The 20,728-nt window shown below is 37.4% G+C and overlaps 1 protein-coding gene across 2 annotated transcripts in view; it reads right to left on the bottom strand.

Moving 5' to 3' along the window:
• LOC109078476 (FERM and PDZ domain-containing protein 3-like) overlaps positions 1 to 17,589 on the bottom strand; it is a 134,537-nt gene extending 116,948 nt beyond the window's left edge. The window contains exon 1 of one of the 2 annotated variants that reach the window (XM_042737852.1): positions 17,206 to 17,589. The gene's annotated coding sequence lies outside the window, so the exon portion shown is untranslated. The remainder of the gene's footprint in view (positions 1 to 17,205) is intronic. The other variant, XM_042737854.1, reaches the window with a different exon arrangement.
• Positions 17,590 to 20,728: the final 3,139 nt, after the last annotated feature.

The raw sequence follows: 20,728 nt of genomic DNA, 5'->3' as shown, positions 1-20,728 counted from the left end.
AAGGTTGGTGCAATCAATCACGCCAGTCCTGGAGTCAGCCTCACCGCACGCCACACACATCTGATTTTCCGTCTTCAAGATGGAGGCGCTCCAGAAATCTTGAGTATTTATGAGCAGATGTCTAGTTTAGATGGCGACTGAATGTTATTAACGCTCGTGCTTCATCTTATTCACGCAAACCTATCAATCATTTTCATGCTGCCTCTAGTATGAGCTCCACGTATACCTGAGATGCATGGTGCTCACGTACCTAGTGTCTGTTTTAGTGTTGTAATTTGCTTAATGTCATTACTCTAATTGGTGTACTCAGCGAAATGAAGGGCCAGCAAGAAAAGGTGCTCGTGTGCTCTGAGCTGAGCGTATGCCCGCTGGAATACATGAACTTTATCAGCACTTCCTTTTTTACACCCAGAGCTCACAGTGAAACGGGTTTCACACACAAGAAAGTATTTTTTAACATGTATCTGCTGAACAGATCCAAAGCAGAAAACACAGAAATGTTGTTTTATCAACTATTTTTTTCTCATGGGTATTCTTATGTATTTTACATCTCCCGCTCATATATTTACTCACATTTGCACAAACAATAAAACATACAATGCTGAGGTTTAACAGCATCTAAAATGAAAATGAACAACTTACACGTTTAGACATCCTTATTTATTAATAATCATTAGCAATTTTTCAATGGCTGATGTTTAAATGCAGCTTCATTTGAAACGAGGACATTTCTGTTCTTTGAGACTTGTTTCTAAGAAATACTTAATGTTAAAAAAGAATATACGGTAACACTTTATAATATCTGCATGCTACGAATCATTAAGCGTTAGTAAATTCAGTAAATTCATTTATAAAGCATTATCCCAACATTAATAGACAGTAGTAAGCAATTTATAAATGCAGCTAAGCGCTTTGTTCCTGATTTAAAAAACATATCTATAATGTTTTTAATAATTGTATTTTCATAATTTATTTATAATCAATTTCTCATTTCTAAATTAAGTATTATATTATTAACTAACCAGATATTTAGGAGTTGTCAGTGGTTCATAAGATCATTTAGAAAGTATAACTAAATGATTAATAAACTATTTAAATGTACATTTATACATATTATTTAGACATATAGTAATGGATCCTGTATTACTCTTTATTAGCACATATTATTACTGTAATTCAGTATTAATTCAGATAGTTATTTCTGTTTCTTCTAAACAGAAAAGGAAACAAACAACAGTGATACAGAACATAGAATTATTTATTTCAAGATGCAAAAATCAAAACTGTACAACTGTGCACCTGATGTAAAATGACAAACAAACCTCTGCAATGTCATAGAAATATTAAGAGCAGTAACATGAATCTAAGCCTCAGCGATCTGATATAATTCTTTTTTTTTAATTTGTTGAATATATTTGTTTATATATTTAATATATATTTATTTTAGCTAATTGTGAGTCTTCAGTTTGAAATGCAGAATTTATTTGAAATTTTACACACTTGGCACTTCTTTGTGACTCACTGTTTGTTTTTTACTCCTCTGAAAGTAAACAAGAAAACCTTACTACACCAAAATATTTTGCTCATTTTCTTTATTTTGTTGGTTTTTGTTAGTTTTGTTGCTTATTTTATTGACATACTGTATATTCATTTTGTTGCTTATTGTTTATGTTTACATTCTTGTTTTTTTTAGTTCCTTTTTTATTTTATATGATATTTGTAAAAGCTTTACGAGGTATAAATAGTTTTCACTTTAGATGAGCTCACAAAAACAGTTAAGCAAGGATACTTGCTAATAAAGCATTTACAGTTGCATTTATAAACTGCTTACTACTGTCTAATGCTTTATAAATGATGAATTTACTATTTACTAATGCTTAACTAATGATTCATAGTGTGCAGTTATTATAAAGTGTAACTGAATAAACTTTAAAATAACATTCTGAATAACATCGCTGTAATCATTTAACCATGACTATGTAATGTTTATTTTGTTTGCCGTTGGACACAAAATTCATTTTCTTAGTGTGCTGTCACTCAAAAAGTGACCATTAAAAAAAAAAGGGAAATAAAATGCAATTCATTTATTGGTGCACTGTAATTCAAGTCTTCAAAATCCATATGGATTTTTTTTTTTTTTTTTGAGGAACAGTCCCAAATTCAAGCCTTTATCAATCTCCACCCTCCGTAATCATCAAATCTCACTTGTTGATGTCGACAAAATAGATTTAATTCAAAAACAATATTCTCTACAAACCTGATTCTATTTCATACTTCTGCTTCTCACGTAAATTTATGCGAATAGAAACGAAACATGAGATTTTTAATGAGAATAAGATATTTTAATGAGATTAAGAGATTTCGTAACACTTTATTTTACGTCACATTTAATACCTATAATTGCAGAAAATTATACATAATTACATTTAACTAAACTGAACCCTATTCCTAAGTGTAACCTCATAGTAAGTACATATAGTTAATTAATATTAGTCACTACTTAACTGTATAATTACACTGTAACAAGGACACTTTAAAATAAAGTTTAGTCTATATTTTTTATGATTTTTGCTTATATATATATATATATATATATATATATATATATATATATATATATATTATATATATATAAGAATAAAAGAGAATAAGAATAATAATAAAAAAAAATATATATATTTTTTATTTTATCAAAACATTTGTTTATATATATATATATATACAGTATATATATATATATATATATATATATATATATATATATATATATATATATATATATATATATATATATATATATATAAAAACAAATGTTTTGAAAGAATAAAAAAATACTTTTGATAGTTACACATTTCAGGGATTTCTTTCTTTCTTTTTCTTGTCCTTGTGCAAATGTGCCTTGAAAATGTTTTTGTAGCTGTTACTGAAGTGCCAAAGTCTTACATGGACAGAGAGTAGACAAAGAAGAAATGAACATTGCTCTGAGCAAGAAAAAAAAAAAGAAAAAGAAAAAAAAAAACAGAGAGAGAAATCCATTAAATTCTGTTGAAATATTGAGTGAATATATCTATAGGTTGTTTTTTCCCCCCTGCACATCTTTTTTTTTTTTTCAGTTTTTATTTTATAAAAACCTTATGAAAGATTGAACTAGTATTGGATTGTGTCTCAGTAAAAGGCATGGTGAGATTGAAACGCCCCGTTGTCCCTTTCAACATTTATGTGTCTTTTCCAGGTTCACTTATGGGATTTAAAAATAAAATAAAATAAAATAAAATAAAATAAAATAAAATAGACCATAATCTAATCAATGCAATAAAAATTTAAACATTAATAATATTAAATAATACATGTAATTCATGCACATTTTTTGTACTTTATTATTATTATTATTATTATTATTATTATTATTATTATTATTATTATTTTTTTATTTTATTTTATTTTTTTTTATTTTTTTGGCAAAAAGAAATGTCAAATAAGTGTGCACATCTAAAACCCAAAATGGCTCAGGTGTAGAACAAAAATAATAATAATACTAAAAACAAAAAAACAAGGAAGATGAATGTCTGCACACTGAAATTAAAGCTCCATTTACAATTAACAATGTTTCAAGCTGTAGGTTTTTCGTCAGGCTCCAGGAACAATTTGTTCAGCGCACTGGAGCACAAGTTGTTCAGCCTGATCTCCAATAATTCTGCACTTCACTGGGTACTGAGCTCGGTCAAAAACACTTCTTTACTTCAGCCACATTCTATAAATACTTTTTAAGACTCTTTGTGAGCTTCAATTTCTGTGTGCAGAAATCCACTTTCTTTGTCTGAACTTTTGGACCCTACTTTACATGCATCATGATTAACACTCAACATTAAATGGCTTTATTCGCTTCAATTGTCTTACAGATTGAAGACACACCCTGAAATCCCCCCCCCCCCCCCACACACACACGGCTGGCTGTGGCAGTGAATCATGCAAATGTCTCAAGCCGAGATTGACAGTGATTGAAATGGGCTCATGCAGCGTTAATTAATTGTCTAATCAGCATTATAGCTCTCGCTGTTATTTTTACACATCTTCAAGCAATGAAATTTGCAATCCATTTCCTTCAAAAAATGCTGTGTTTTCGCACAAGTATCTGCCCTTCTGCATTCGAGTGCACACTTGGCTCTAATAAGGTGTCTGTGACGTAGAGCAGACCTATTTACAGAATTACTGAAACAGTCTTCAGAAAGAAATGCTTGCATATTTAAAATAAGTCCAAATAAAAACAAATTCAATCAACCACCACTAAAAAATATATATAAAATATATATAAATAAATAAATAATAAAAAATAGAAAAATGGAGTATGCAAGCATGTGCACTGCAACTCAAAAGGGCACAAAACCGATATTCCACTCCTCTAGTACCTGTCTAGCCTCGACGTGCCCCTGGCATTCTGTTTGCGGTTGAGAAATGACTACTCACAGGTTTCCAAAGAACAGAGCTCAGTCAGAGTCAACATCATGTTTAATTTGACAGGAACAAAACTGTGGCTTTGAGGGATGAAGTACAGTTCATTTAATATGTTGCAGTGCATTCACTTAACAGAACACTGAAAACACATGTTTCCACAGATCTCCAGTGGACTAAAACATGAGTTGTGAAAATTAGACATGACATAAGACAGAACAGCATATCAGAGAGACCTAATTTTCCTCTGTGTCGAATAAAAATGGTATCTGCTGTAAGTGAGGTCTGCACTCTAAGAGTCCGTATTACAGTAGTTTCTCATCTGGAGGACTCTTAAGTGCTTCAGCGCAATGTTAACCTGAGGACACGCTCCCCATCACCACCTCATTCCTCAGCTGCCTTCTCTAAAATGGAAAGTTACTGTCTAGAAGAGTGGACTGAATCTAAGGAGAGTATTTTACGACTGCACAGATTGCAAGTTAATCACTTCAGCGTTATTAAGCAAAAACTGCATATGACCAATAATCTGAGATCAATAGTCTTAAACTCTGTGTTTTCACCGTTATACGGTAGGAGGCGCTATTATGAATCTTCTGATAGACTACTGAATCTCCAGATCAAAACACAGTAAAGAAGTAGAAACAAACAATCACATACACTGAAGAAAAAAAAAAAGAATAATTTAATTTACTTTTTTTTTTAAGGTAAGTTGTTGCAATCATTTTATTTTAGCAACATTTAAATAAACTAATTTAGTTGACTATCAACATTTATTTTTAACCACTTACCTTAAAAAATAGTATAATATATATATATATATATATATATTTTTTTTTTCAGTTTATTTAAGCAGATGCATATGTAAAAATGTGATCATCAAACATTAAACAGCATATAAATTAAATGTTACAGAATTAATGTCGATGCAGGAAGTGAAGCTCTTGGATGTGTTTTTGAAAACTATTGACTTTATCTATGTTTTGATCATCATTCTGATTCTGAATCAGGCATTGTCTTTTATTACTTTCTAAAATTGCTTTTTTTAATGAAACTTGTACATTCATCTGTTGACTTTTTTCTTTCTTTTTTTTGACATTTTGCATGTTCAGATATTCATACAACACAATATTCTTGAGCTCATGGATATTTTATGAAAATGATCAATGCTGGCACCTAAACAAACAAGTGAAAGTGAAACTTTAAAGGATTTAAGATAAGTATGGTGACCCATACTTGGAATTCGTGCTCTGCTTTTAACCCATCCAAAGTGCACACACACAGCAGTGAACACACACACACCATGAACACACACCTGGAGCAGTGGGCAGCCATTTATGCTGCGGCGCCTGGGGAGCAGTTGGGGGTTCGGTGCCTTGCTCAAGGGCACCTCAGTCATGGTATTGAAGGTGGAGAGAGCACTGTACATTCACTCCCCCCACCTACAATTCCTGCCAGCCCGAGACTCGAACTCACAACCCTTGGTTTGCAAGTCCAACACTCTGACCATTAGGCCATGACTTCCCTGTCAACAACAAACAAACAAACAAACAAACAAAAAAACAAACAAACAAACAAAAAAACGCTAATGAACTAATAAACTTGTTGGAAGAGGAAAACACTACTTGGCTGAAAAAAAAAATATATTTGGGTTTATTTTACTATGTGAAAAAAATGCATAGAAAACAAACAAAAAATTGAATAATAATGTGTACATTGGCAATATAATTGGTTATTAATATTTAATTGGCTCGCTTTCACTTGTATTTGATTAGCAGCCATTCTCATTGGTATTCCTCAATATGCAGATCACAAATAAAAGAATTGTAATGAGGAGCACATAGAAAGGCTTTACTTTCTCCGAACACACCTACGCAATATGCTTAGAAATCTACATCAGCATAACATCAGAAACAAGATATTCAAAGTCACTTTTGACAGGTACTGTATGGAACAATAACAATTTGTTGCATTAAATGTGTTTCTCATTAAAGGATTTAAGCTTTAATTTGCATCTAGTTGGGTAAATTGAAGATTTTCTCCTCCACAGATATAATCTATATAAACATCCCAATAAAATGTATATTCAGCAGAATACGGTGCAGGGCGGGACTTGCTGATCCTGGATGATGCATGCAAGCATTATTTTCATTAGAACAACATGCACTGATGAATCATGCGCAGTGAGTTCATGTGAAGACAATGAAGTTTGCGTGTGAATTAGCTGCTGTTGCGGTGCTGTATTTATAGCAGGTGGAGTGTGAGAGCGGCAGTGTTGATGTGGCAGTGCTCTCTGACCGCGCTAAGAGCTGTTCTGTTCCAGCTCCGTGAGTAGGTGGACTCTCATCCACAGTTCCCTCTCTTTCTCTCTGTCTGTGCACAGGATCTTTGTTTTCATCTATCCTGCTATGAGTTACAAAAGGTTTCCATGGGAACTAAATGGAGATCACTCAAAAAAAAAAAAAAAAAAAAAAAAAAAAAGCGCTGTAGTTAAGGCAGAGCATGTGATGTGGTGATAGCCAGGGCCTTTGCTATGTCACTAATGGAGTATGTAGATGATTGCTACACAGATAAGGAACCAGCCACGACCACCTGCTTCAGATCATTCCCTGACCTGCTGATTATAATGTCATACAAATGTGGACACAAAGTGCATTCACCAAAAATGTTACTTTGCATTTAAACACGATAAATGAACGAGACTCCAAAAAAGTCTTTGGAAAGCAATCTGGTGAATATTATAAAATCTGAAAACATGTCCACATTACATTTAACCCAAAGATCTAAATAAATGATGTCATTAATTATCATAGACATATCTCATTATTGTAATATGAAAACAAATAATGTTATATTATTATGTGATTAAATTATATGGTTTGTGAATTGTAATATTGATTTGTTGTTTTTAAGCATCTTGGAGACGTTGCCACAGTTTTTCTGGATTGAGTCTGTCTCAGTTTGTTCTGTTTCTTCATGTCACTCCAGACAGACTGATGATGATCAGATCACATCTCTGGGTGGAACACAAAAGTCTCACTGAATTATTACAATTAATGGCTAAAGGAATATTTGGAAATGTAAACGTCTCAGTTACGTATGGTTACCCGTATGGTTGCCCGTATACGTAACCCATATGGTTACGTATGGTAACCCTCATTCCCTGAAGGGAAGTTGTGGCCTAGTGACTGTGGTGCCCTTGAGCAAGGCACTGAACCCCCCAACTGCTTCCCTTTCAGTCGGTCACTCTCGATGTCACGTAGGTGACCGACGAATTGGGATCCCTGCCAAAGTGCCATGGGTGCTGCCTCTTCCAGTGCCCTGTGCGAGCCACCTGCACCCCTATTAGGTTTAGGGCGGGGCTCGGAACAAATAGTTCCACTCACCATTGTCAAAGCACTACCTCACTGGGTGAGATTGGATAACACTGGGAAAAAGTACCCGTTCCACTTGGAACAGGGACGCTGCGGAAGACGCATCCTTCCCAAAGGAGTTTTCGGAAGCAAATACACATATAGCATCCGTTTAGGTTTAGGTGTATATGGAGACATTTGGGGTGATTAAAACCCTCTTGGGAAGGCAGAAGTCTGCCGGGGAAACATGGTCTCCAAGGCTATACCGTGGACTACACACATACGAATACCACTTAGGTCTCAATATGGAACCCAGCCTTCCACGGTTCTCACGGATTCCTCATGAAGGCCTGGCGCTGGACGTTCCGCCGCTTCCAGCTGCCTAGGGTGATGGAGGATCTCAACAGGGTCTGCAGTATGGACACTCTGGAGCAGTTTTAGCAAGCCGACACTAACAGGGGCCTCTTGGTGCCACTATCTGTTTGAGGTGAGAACACTGGAGGATACCGGCTCTACATGAAGGCTATAGAACCTAGCGAACGTGTTAGGGGTCGCCCAGCCCGCAGCTCTACCAATATCTGTCAGCGAGGCACCACGAACCAGGACCCAGGAGCATGCAACACTTCTAGTTGAGTGAGCTCGCAACCTGAATGAGCAGGGCACACCCTGTGCCTGATAAGCCAGGGTTTTGGCATCCACAATCTAGTGGGCCATCCTCCAGCCAGGCCGGGGCCTCAGGATTACCTGGGAGTCAGCCGGCCCAAACTCTAGGCACGAATCGTCAACTGAAAATACATGCAGGTCCTCTACTCTCTTGATGGAGGCCAGTGAAAGCAGGAGCAGAGTTTTCAATGAAAGAAACTTTAGCTCAGCTGAATGCAAAGGCTTGAATGGCCCCTGCCATAGTAATTTTAGCACTAGAGTCAGGTCCCAAGAGGGTATAGAGGGGGTCCGGGAAAGATTTAACCTCCTGGCCCCTTTAAGGAACCTGATGACAAGGTCATGCTTATCTAAAGACTTCCCATTCACGGGGTCATGGTACGCAGCAATAGCGGCAACCTGGACTTTGAGGGTGGAGGCAGACAGCCTTCACTCCAGCCCTTGCTGCAGAAGGGAAAGCACGACCGCAATCGGGCATCTTTGGGGGTCTTCTCGGCGAGAAGGACACCACTCGACAAACAGGTTCCACTTAAAGGCGTAAGCGTGTCTCGTAGACGGTGCTCTTGCTGAAGTGATGGTGTTCACTACCTCCTGGGGTAGGTCACCTAGAACCTCTGTTACGCTCTTTGAAGAGGGCCCAGCGCGTTCCGTGGGTTGCTCCACTGTATCGGAGATGCAGGAGGACTGATGGTCCCCAGAGGGTTGGTTCCCTGCGGGGTTTGCCACCACTGTAATCCTCAAACCACCCGCGCTACTGCTGGAAGTGGTTCTCGTCTGTCGGCCGCCAGAACGAGCCCCAGATTGTGGAGGCGGCAACAGGACTCCGTCCCCCTGAAGGTAGTGGAGCCTGGTTCGCAGCTCTGAGATGGAAATCTTCCCACAGTGGGAACATGACTCATCCACGAAGGCCACCTCAGCGTGCTTGATGCCCAGACACATGAGGCAGCAATCGTGACCGTGACCCATTGCCAGGTAACGACCGCACCCAGAAACGCACGGGTGAAACAACATCCTTATAGGGACGATCTGTCATCTTTACAAAGATGCACCTGTGAAGCTCTTTTAGAAAAATTTTCTCTTTAGGAAATGTTCTTTTAGTACTGAGGCGCACAGGGAAATTGGCTGCTTGCAATATGGCAGGGGGTAGTGCAGCCTGAAGTGCGGGAACGATCATCGCTGAAGCGCCGTCTCGCCATCACACAAAGCTTCCGAGTTCACAGCAGACACAGTTGAGCAGAACGATACTAGCGCTTGGCTCCGAAGCGAAAAGCTGGTATGCATTGCATCTGCTGCCTTATTATACTCATGCTGTGATCAGCGGCAGCTGGATGCAATAATTGCATGCCAATGTGCATTGGCTCGTTTAGTTTACACTCGAAGTAGATTGGTCTATTGAAGCGATATTCCAATTCGTTGGTCACCGACAAGGCGTCGAGAGTGACCGACTGAAAGGTAACTGATATTTCCTAATGACACACTACATCAAAAAAAGAAATACAGCAACAAGTTAAATTGAAGGACCAATTTTCACTATTATGTAGAATGCATATTATTAGCAAATGTTTATTAGTGCTTATAAAGCACATATTATTGTCTTATTCTGAAGGACCATAAATTAGATTTATTCCACCCCATACTGAAATGTAACAACAACCTTACTAACTATTAATATGCAGCAAATTAGGAGTTTATTGAGGCAAAAGTCATAGTTAATAGTTACTGTAGTTAATAGTGAGAATTGTTCTCCACAAGTAAAGTGTTTACTTTAATGTTTCAAATAACCTTTTTAATAATACATATTAATAATAATAATAATTATTATTATTATTAAATGCCAACTAATGGGTGAAATAATGTTCCATCCATTCATCAGTGTAACAGATATAATTATGTAAAAAATGAATCAATATAATTATTCTGTCCTGTACTTATAAAAAGAAAAAAAAACAAAAACAAATAATACTTAATTTGACTATATCTTAAATGAATGAAAATGTTTTGGCAGACGAGTAAAATCTATTAGACTGAAGGATAGTGGCCAAGATTTGTATAAAATTAAAATTACGTAATTAATTGATTAGTATTTGGGGATGCACTGTGACGCTTAAAGAGAGTCTGCAATATCATCTTATTATTCTTGTTCTATTCAAGTTTTTTTTTTTGAGGTATATAAACTGTTGTTACACTGAATGACATTTTAGTTGGTGTCTTTAATAAATCATGGTAAAAATGTATGATGTTGGCCTCCTTACCGATTTCGTATTTTTTTGCATGTTTGTCACACTTTAATTTTTCAGATCATCGAACAAATTTAAATATTAGTCAAAGATAACACAAGTAAACACAACATGCAGTTTTTAAATGAAGGTTTTTATTATTAAGGGAAAACAAAATCCAAAACTACATGGCCCTGAAGTGTTTGCCCCCCTGTTAAAACTGTCGTTTATCACACCTGAGTTAAATTTCTCTAGCCACACCAAGGCCTGATTACTGCCACACCTGTTTGCAATCAAGAAATCTCTTAAACAGGACATGCCTGACAAAGTGAAGTAGACCAAAAGATCCTCAAAAGCTAGACATCATGCCGAGATCCAAAGAAATACAGAAACAAATGAGAAAGAATGTAATTGAGATCTATCAGTCTGGAAAAGGTTATAAAGCCATTTCTAATGCTTTGGGACTTCAGCGAACCACAGTGAGAGCCATTATTCACAAATGGCAAAAACATGGTGCAGTGGAGAACCTTCCCAGGAGTGGCCGGCTGACCAAAATTACCCCAAGAGCACAGCGACGACTCATCCAAGAGGTCCCAAAAGACCCCACAACAACATCCAAAGAACTGCAGGCCTCACTTGCCTCAGTTAGGGTCAGTGTTCATGACTCCACCATAAGAAAGAGACTGGGCAAAAATGGTCTGCATGGCAGAGTTCAAAGACGAAAACCACTGCTGAGCAAAAAGAACATAAAGGCTAGTCTCAGTTTTGCCAGAAAACATCTTGATGATCCCCAAGACTTTTGCGAAAATACTCTGTGGACTGACGAGACAAAAGTTGAACTTTTTGGAAGGTGTGTGTCCCTTTACGTCTGCCGTAAAAGTAACACTGCATTTCAGAAAAAGAACATCAAAACCAACAGTAAAATATGATGGTGGTAGTGTGATGGTCTGGGGCTGTTTTGTTGCTTCAGGACCTGGAAGACTTGCTGTGATAAATGGAACCATGGATTCTGCTGTTTACCAAAAAATCCTGAAGGAGAATGTCCGGCCATCTGTTCGTGACCTCAAACTGAAGCAAACTTGGGTTCTGCAGCAGGACAATGATCCAAAACACACCAGCAGGTCCACCTCTGAATGGCTGAAGAAAAACAAAATTAAGACTTTGTAGTGGCCTAGTCAAAGTCCTGACCTGAATCCTATTGAGATGCTGTGGCATGATCTTAAAGGTGGTTCATGCTCGGAAACCCTCCAATGTGGCTGAATTACAACAATTCTGCATAGGTGAGTGGACCAAAATTCCTCCACAGTGCTGTAACAGACTGATTGCAAGTTATCGCAAACGCTTGATTGCAGTTGTTGCTGCTAAGGGTTGCCCAACCAGTTATTAGGTGTAGGGGGCAAACACTTTTTCACACAGGGCCATGTAGTTATGAGTGTTTTATATATATATAAATATATATATACACACACACACACACACACAAATATATATGTATATAGTGGTATATATAGTGCTCTATTGTCTTTATTTTGTTTGCGTGAAATATAATGCATGGGTTCTTATATAAGTCTTATTTGCGGTGATAACATGAATTTGCACACTGCAAATCCTGCAAAATCACATCTCAATTTTTATGGCAATTTTTTTTTATTATCTGCATTAATTGTCGGTTAATTGGTGAAATATGTACTGGAGTGGGTGTGTTTTGTGTAATAGCCCTTTGTGTTACTGCACTGCGTCTGGTGCAACTTCAAGTCTTCAGTCAACTTCGGTCTGCAATCAACACTATATGACACACTGACCTATTGATATGCCTGTTGTGTTCTGTTGACATACACCTGCTATGCTAAAAAGAGTGGAGGTTTGATTCAAGTGCCGCTAAAATATTAGCTTTGACCTTTTAAGGTGGATCACATTTTCCAATTATAAGCAAGCTCTTTTTGCCCAAATATTTGATCAGAATTCTTTCCTTTAAAAGTGTATTTCACAGTTTTACACTTAAGACTTGACTAGCTCTCACAGTTCGATTCAAGCCCAAATTCTAATTTTCTAGGTCTTGTCATGGACTAGGAAACATGTGGACCCGGTTTGACTTCAGTCTGGAGTGCTCTTGTTGTCTGTGTCTCTTGTTGGCTCACTGTTATTGTGTCTCTGGAACGGAGCACACTGTGAAGGTTCGTGTGACACTGACATGAAACCAGGCTCATTCATCCCAAAGGAAAGCATATTTACACTATCTGAATCACTCAGACCCTCTACTGGTCTCGGTCTTGACTCTGACTCAACCTACTCCGGTTCGGCCTGGACTCAGACTTCAGATGAGCTGGTCTCCACTACAATCTAAATACAATCTAAATGAGATATGTGGTTACAATAATTAAAGCATTTTAATGGGAAAAGTTAAACAACACATTTTAAGATACAGAACGTTTAGTTATCCATCTCAAACTGGATAATTCAATTCTGTGTTCAGATACAGTACATGTCTTTCAGACAGCAGAAGCCTGTTTGTCTAGAACATCACCCTTGGTTTATTATCATCTGTCCTTTGACTCCTTCAGCACCTACAGCTGAAAGGCTTGAATCAGGTTTCTAATTTTAACCCAGCCTCTGACCTCCTTTGTGTCATGTAGGACTCAATAAAGACTCACAACGTGCCTAGATTGCCAAACCAGTGGGACCCTTCTGAAGTCACATACAAAGTCTTGTAACTTGTGTTAGAGCTAATGTACAGTCAGTGGGTTATTATCGCAAAATAAACCCTGACAAGTGATCTGGGGCCTGCACCTCAAAGATATGACCAGAGTTGTAAAAATGGTTTGAGAAAACCAAACCAAACAGCTCCAGCCAGGATTAAGTGCTTACACTACACTCCAGCTAAACTTTCTCTCTGAACTCAGGATTTGATCCTGAGTTTGTGATTATTTCATTAACGGCCAGAATGATCTATTACTTTTGCAGCAAACATCCTGTATTAAGACAATACCATTCCCTGCTGGTAGAAGTTAATATTTCTTGGCTGCTAATGAAGAGATCATTGTGAAGAATTAAAACACATTTTGCACAGCAAAAGGAAACACCACTGCTGTCCAATCAATCAATCAATCAATCAATCAATCAATCAATCAATCAATCAATCAATCAATCAATCAATCAATCCTTGAGATGAGTAATGAATGAAGAAAGGAATAGAGTGAAATTATATATATAAATTATCTGTCATTGTAACTGAATTTTCCTAGGCTCAAAATATAGGCCTATCAAATGAAACAAAAACTTTGTATTAATTTAAAATATATACATTAGGGTAAAATTTTACAATAAGGTTCCATTTGTCAACTATATTTAATAAATTAACTTACATTAACTAACAAGGAACAATGCATTTGTTACAGAATTTATTAACACCATTGTTATTAATCAACATTAAGTAAGATTAATAATTTTTCATTGTTAGTTTATGTTAACTAATATTAACAAATGGAACCTTATTTCAAAGTGTTACCGAAAGAGAATGACCACTTACATGTACATAATAAATAAATACATAAATACATTTTGAATATACAGCCATCAAATTTAACTGAATTGAACTGAATTGAGTGGAAATGAGATTTCCACTCATCAACATATATATTAGGGGTGTCAAAATATGACGGTTCGGTCATATTTCGGTTTTAACGTCACGGTTCGGTATGATTTCGGTACAGCAGGGGGAAAAACAATTTTTTTTTTTAATGGTTTACTGAACAAGTTGCTCTTTCTTGAAATACATTTAGTTATAGTTTCAATTTTCTTAGTGATGCAAATCTACCTCAGCTTATGCTTAAAACTATAGGGAGCACTTTTACATTATAAGATTACAATAAGGCCTAACAACTTAACCCAAACATAAAGCCACAAGGATGGACTGTTTTATTTCAAATCGACGCTAAATACATGTAGAAACAGCGCATCCTTGTGGCGTGGATGACACAGAAGAGCACACACGGCATACGGTGATATGGAGAGACACAGAGGAGACTGCTGATAAAGGAATTATTGAATAAATCATTATTTTTGTTTTCTTTGCTTACAAAAAGTGTTCCCGTTGCTTCATATAACCCAGATTGCACGTCTGATGGCAGATGGAGTATTCTGACAACGACTTTCATACCTTTTATGGACCTTGACACTGTTATTTATTTGGCGGTCTATGGGACAGTCTCAAGCCTCCAGGTTTTCATCCAAAATATCTTAAATTGTGTTTTGAAGACGAACAGAGCTTTTACGGGTTTGGAACGAAATGGGGATAAGTGATTAATGACAAAATTTTCAATTTGGGGTGGAGTATCCCTTTAATGCTGCGTACACCAAATGCGAATAGAGCGTCAAATTCGCGTCTACCGCGTCTAGTTTGCCGCTTAAACATTTTAAATGCATTCACATGTCTAGAGTGAAATAGACGCGCGTAGAAAGCAAGAGTTTGAAGCGAAATTGACGCGTGTCCGAGGCGAAATCATCGTACCGAACCGAAAGACCAATACCGAAACGGTTCAGTACGAATACGTGTACCGTTACACCCCTACTATATATGCAGTGTGCTATAATCTGAAGCATCAGAGAAACTTGGAGTGACGACAAAAGATGTAACTGTTACAGCTGATTGTTTTAATAAAAGTTTCTACAGAGTTTATATGGCCATGAACACTGGTAAGGGATCGAACATTGGTGAAACTACTATAAAACTTACTTGTATAGCCACCTAAACTGGTTTTGGGATAGAGATTCATGTGGTAGAGATTACTTAATGACTACTTGTAAATAAGTGGATGTGAAACATTGACTTTTATGTGAGAATAGAGTGTCAGGTGAAAAAAAGAACAATGTTTCCTGTGTAAATGATCAAATCTGACAGTAATATTTAAAGATACAGACCATAAAGACACAAAGTTGGACTAAATATTCTAAATACATTATCAAAGGAGTACCATGATTGTTTTGTATTGTCTGAGGTATTATAGAGTACTATGTGGATAGCATAGTACATGGTAATCATTTTAATACCATGGTTAAATCAAAGTGCCATGCCATTGGATCCCATTACTGTTCCTTTGTACAAACCTGCTGTTTGTCCCCTTAAGTCAGGTAGCATGACCATTGTACAGTATGCTGCTCAGCAGTGTTGTGCACTCCTAGTCATCTCTAAATGCAACATTTCTATGCAGGTTCAATCTCAGAAATGCACTGTGGTGCTTCCTCATTCCGTCATAAACTTTTATCGGGTTGTGCTGTAACTGAAAATTTCACTGGTTCGGAGTATGCATTTGCATGCATATGAGCTGCTGTGTCTGACTCGGGATGCCAGCCAAGTATTGCGTTAACAAGACACTGAAGATCATATAACTGTATATTCCTCAGGAGACCATATGACAGCTTTAATCTTTTCAAATTAGATTGCATTGGACATGTGAGTAAACGTGAAGCAGAATATAGAGGACATGATGGTGCAGTTTTCAAAGCTGTTGGGTCCCCAAGCAAAACCAACATTTGATGGTTATAGCAAATTAAAGAGAAAAGTAAAATCACATAGTTATGCCTTCCTATTCATTCATAATGATCATAAAATGAGATTTCTACTCTTCACTAAACATGTCATTAATCTATGCCAGGGATCACAATGTCCCCTACGGTAAAATACTGCAACTCATCCAGCTCAAACAGAGATTTCCTGAAAGATTGCCAGAGATTCATCTTTATCTAAAAAACCAAGTATCATTATTATTCAAAATCATGCAAGAAAAAGGTATGCAAATGTAAACACAGCTGATTTTGTGTACTGAATGCGGCTATTTAGCTCATTAGCACATATTGGATGCATTGATATTGAGAGATAGGTACAATATACACATGTGCGAATCAATCACTGGCACTAAACCTGCAGCTGAGAGACCCCTCACCCCCACCCACAAGGGCTTTCACAGATCCCCAGCCTACTGCAAATTAAGCATCTCCTCAGTCGATAGTGTATTTAATGCTTGCTAATCCAATATTCGAGTTCTATAATGCAATGCAAGCTCAAGCAAAAGGTGATGTCCACTTGTCAAAGCCACTAGATGATGTTGTTGGCGTCCTTTGGTCGGCAAAGTTAGAGTTCATTGACGTGTTCATGAGTTTTAATTATGATTATGCAAGAGGAAGACTACGTCTGGCATTGCTGTTCATTTGACAATAAAGTAGATATGATTGCTTGAGGCACAGTTCCTTTTTCATTTTACTGTCTGCTTTGCCACACACACTGAATTTGAATGAGGATCTTTCCCAGCATCTCCAAGGCATGAGTTTTGATTACACGTATCTCTTTTGCATTTGCAAAGTTCGTTGGAACCACGTTCTCGCTCAAACATGCCAATCTGACAACAATATGTTTCCCTGAGAGAGAAAAGCAAACAAAAACCAAAAACGACAGCTTGCATTAGCCCGACATCCCCAGCGAAGGATTACACTGATCCTTTCAGAGGATAAATCTGTTGAATTAGATGGCACCTTACCTGTGTCTGAAGTATGCAGCAGTCGCTTTCAGCCCAACCAATCATGCCCTCCTATTTGGGCAGCTCGAGTGCTTGCTGGCAGTTGCACAGGTGGAGGTTCACAGAGAGCTCTTTCCCATTCACCCAGGTCATTGCAGCTGGCCCCGGTGTCTTCTTGAGCAGACAGGGGATGGGCGGCCACTCAGACCTCTCACATCTCCGGCGGATCCTTGCAGTATGTGTTCGCTCTCAGAGACTGCTGGATGCAACTTTCCCCCCTATTCTCCACCTCGCTGGGTTTGCATGCATTTCCCTTCCTTTTGTGAGATCCGAGGAGTGTGACTGAGAAGCAGGGAGGAATAGAGCGTGAAGGCAGGAGAGGAGGAGAGAAAGGGAGGGAGAGAGAGAGAGAGAGAGAGAGAGAGGGAGGGAGGCACAGGAGAGAGATGCTTCATTTATTGGTATAAATCAGGAGGGGAGAGAAGAGGAGGGTCTGTGGAGAGACTATAGTACATGTCAGTCACGTCCACATTAGAGCGTGTGTGCACGTCCCAAAAGATGCTCTCTGGACATGTGTGATTATGGGTAATGTTGCTTTGATATCACCGCATGCTGGGTTTCCCTGTCTGTCCTTGTACCATGACACTGCTTGCACTAACAAAATTCACATATACGTGCCAAGACAGGGTGATCAATCACATACACAAGCACATAGGGAAGGCAAAGAGACTGCATGCGTCTCCCCAGGAGAAAATTTACATTACAGACTTCCGCAGGGAATATGGGACGGATGTGAGCTATCCTGCTGTTCTTTGAAAACCTCCTTGGAGAGGACAGAAGGAACACTGGATTGCTAATCAAATAACCCAGCAAAGTAGCATTGTTAAATACTCAAACCAGTGCAGGATTACGGAGTGAAGATGCTCTCTGAGCGAGGTTATCTGGTTATTTGGCCGGGACCTTGAAGCCAACATTAAATGGCATTCACAAGCCATTTTACTTCTCGAGAGTGACGTTTTTATGAGCGAAACGAGTATTGAATGAGATATGGATTGATTTTATCCATTGAGAATTGATTGGATTGTTAATAGCACTGAGTAATGAAGGTTTACTACTCTTCAGAAACACCACTAGTACCTTTTGGGGAAGCTTTTTGATCGGGACATGAAAGCTGAAGGTCAAGTTCAACCTTGACAGCATTTCAGTGAATCTCAATGTTGATGTTTGTTTCTCCTAAATGGATCAACATGACTGTGGCAACATTTGTTGATTAATGCACGTATCATGGAGTGGAAATAAAATGTCACCAAAACTTGCCCTAAACCAGTGGCGACTTGTCAGAGGAGGCAAGGGAGGCAGAGCCTTCTCAAAATTTTGAAGTGGAAATGGATGAAGAACAATTTGTTGTTAATAAAATTTCTAGTTATTAATTTTATGTTTTCAGAATGTGTATTTGATGTTTGCAATTTCACCTTTGTGATTGTAAAATAATACTTTTAACTTTTAAAAAGCAGATTTAAGTAGTAAAAAAACTACTCTAAATCAAACTAAGAGCAAATGCATACATTAGAATACATTAACTTCTTCATGTTTCTACATGGTTTTGAGTTATTCCGTTGAGTGTTTCATGTACATGGATGCTCTGCATTACAAGAATAGCACTGTGATTTACAGAGTAAGTTTTACTACATAGTCTGCTCAACTAGGTGATGCCAGATAAAATAGAAAGTCATTAATACATTTAGCTTTTTTGGAAAAAAGATCCAATAATGAATCTCAAACAATAAGATAAAAATGTGCTGTTTAAAATTCATGTGATTACAAGGGTGTGACACTCAAGGCATAAATAAATGAGTGTGCAGGAGAAATGAGAAAGCCTGAGACAAAATGCAAGACAGGAGACATTTACAGAGGCATGTGGCAGGATACAAAGCAGCTCACCCAACTCTCATTGTGAGCAAATAGGTTCCCTTTTCAATCAGCCCCTCAGGTTGGGTCAGGCTAATACTTCCAGAGTTTTGATTTACCCAGGCTTATTATGTTGATATGCCTATGTGTTTAAAACTGACAAAACATAAGAAATTGAAGGTTCTGCATCAGTTGTCTTAATTTTGCTTTTCAGACTTGACTAACGATGATTACTTTCCTGTAAATGTGACCAGATGTGAGAAAGAACAATACTGCATGTCAGTATACGTTGTTATTGAAATGCTAGTGACAAACATAATTTTAAATCATCGTTCATTACCTTGAAAATTTTCCTAATGTCCAGGATGGTGTCGAGGACAGACAGAAGGTTAATATATGTCCTCATATATATATATATATATATATATATATATATATATATATATATATATATATATATATATATATATATATATATATATATATATATAAGCTTCATAAATGTATATAATATATATATAATAAAAATATACATATATATTATTTTAAAATGCTATTTTTTAGTTTTTTTTTTTTTTTTTTGGAAATGCCTCACATCTCTTGCAAAATGAAGCACTGCATTCAAAATATCACAAACACATCTCAAAAGCAAACATTTGCAAAAACTTTTGCCATAATATTAATTCCTGTTAGATTTTTGTGTTACATAGAGAATTGTTGTGTTGTGTTTTGCAGTTGAAATTGAAATTGAAAACTGTGTCAAAGTCTGAGAATTAGTCTATGGTTTTGCAGATTTGGTGTGTGGTTCTGTTTGAGTGTCAGCTTTCAGAAATCATGTGACATGTAAAGATTATGTGTGTAAGCAGTTAAAAAAAAAAAGACTTTAATTAATAGATTTCAAGGCGTGATCCTCCTGAACGCCACTGTATTTATGTGTGAATGTTGTGTTTTGCGCATTGTGATTTATATGAGGATCATTGAACATTCTCACACTTTAACAGTATTTATAGCGTCTACTTAATAGAAGAAGCTGTGTGAACGAATATCTGAAAATATGCATTGGTATGCAGGTGTAAGGGACATTAAATTAAATACATGCACCTCTTTCATAACAGTTGCCGGAGGTTGCAGACCCCTGCCGTAGCATATCACAACCTGTCTATTTCTGTGCCCTTCTCTCATCTACTTCCCCAGTAGCTACCTTTTCATTTCCCTGTAGGTGGCACCTGATCTAAGACAGCACCCCTGTCCTCAGCACTGCTCCTTTTCCCAGACTTCAGCTGAAAAGACCTTAATGTGCAGCCAGCATGCCAGATGTGGTGTGATTTAGCACATCTGATGTAGGTGTCAAACGTCCTGCATTGTCCAGTTCAGAAGCTGGGTTAGCATCATGTGGACCTTTGAAAGGCTTTTCTTTGTCTTGTTTCCACCCTCTGGTCACCGTTCATCTGGATTCACTGCAGTTTGCATTGCAGATGTGCATGACACCCTGATCTGAATACTCCATGGGGCATCCACCCATCTGGACTCACAACACCATCAGGAATGTGTTCTGTGGCTTTTCCAACACCTTCAAATCCATTGTGCTTTTGTGACAAGGGTGCGATTTCATGGCAAAGCATGTCGATGCCACTGT

Source organism: Cyprinus carpio, chromosome B14 (genome assembly GCF_018340385.1).
Source record: "Cyprinus carpio isolate SPL01 chromosome B14, ASM1834038v1, whole genome shotgun sequence".
Lineage (NCBI taxonomy): Eukaryota > Metazoa > Chordata > Actinopteri > Cypriniformes > Cyprinidae > Cyprinus > Cyprinus carpio.
The sequence above is the reverse complement of the archived record's forward strand: the minus strand, read 5'-3'. Positions and strand labels throughout refer to the sequence as shown.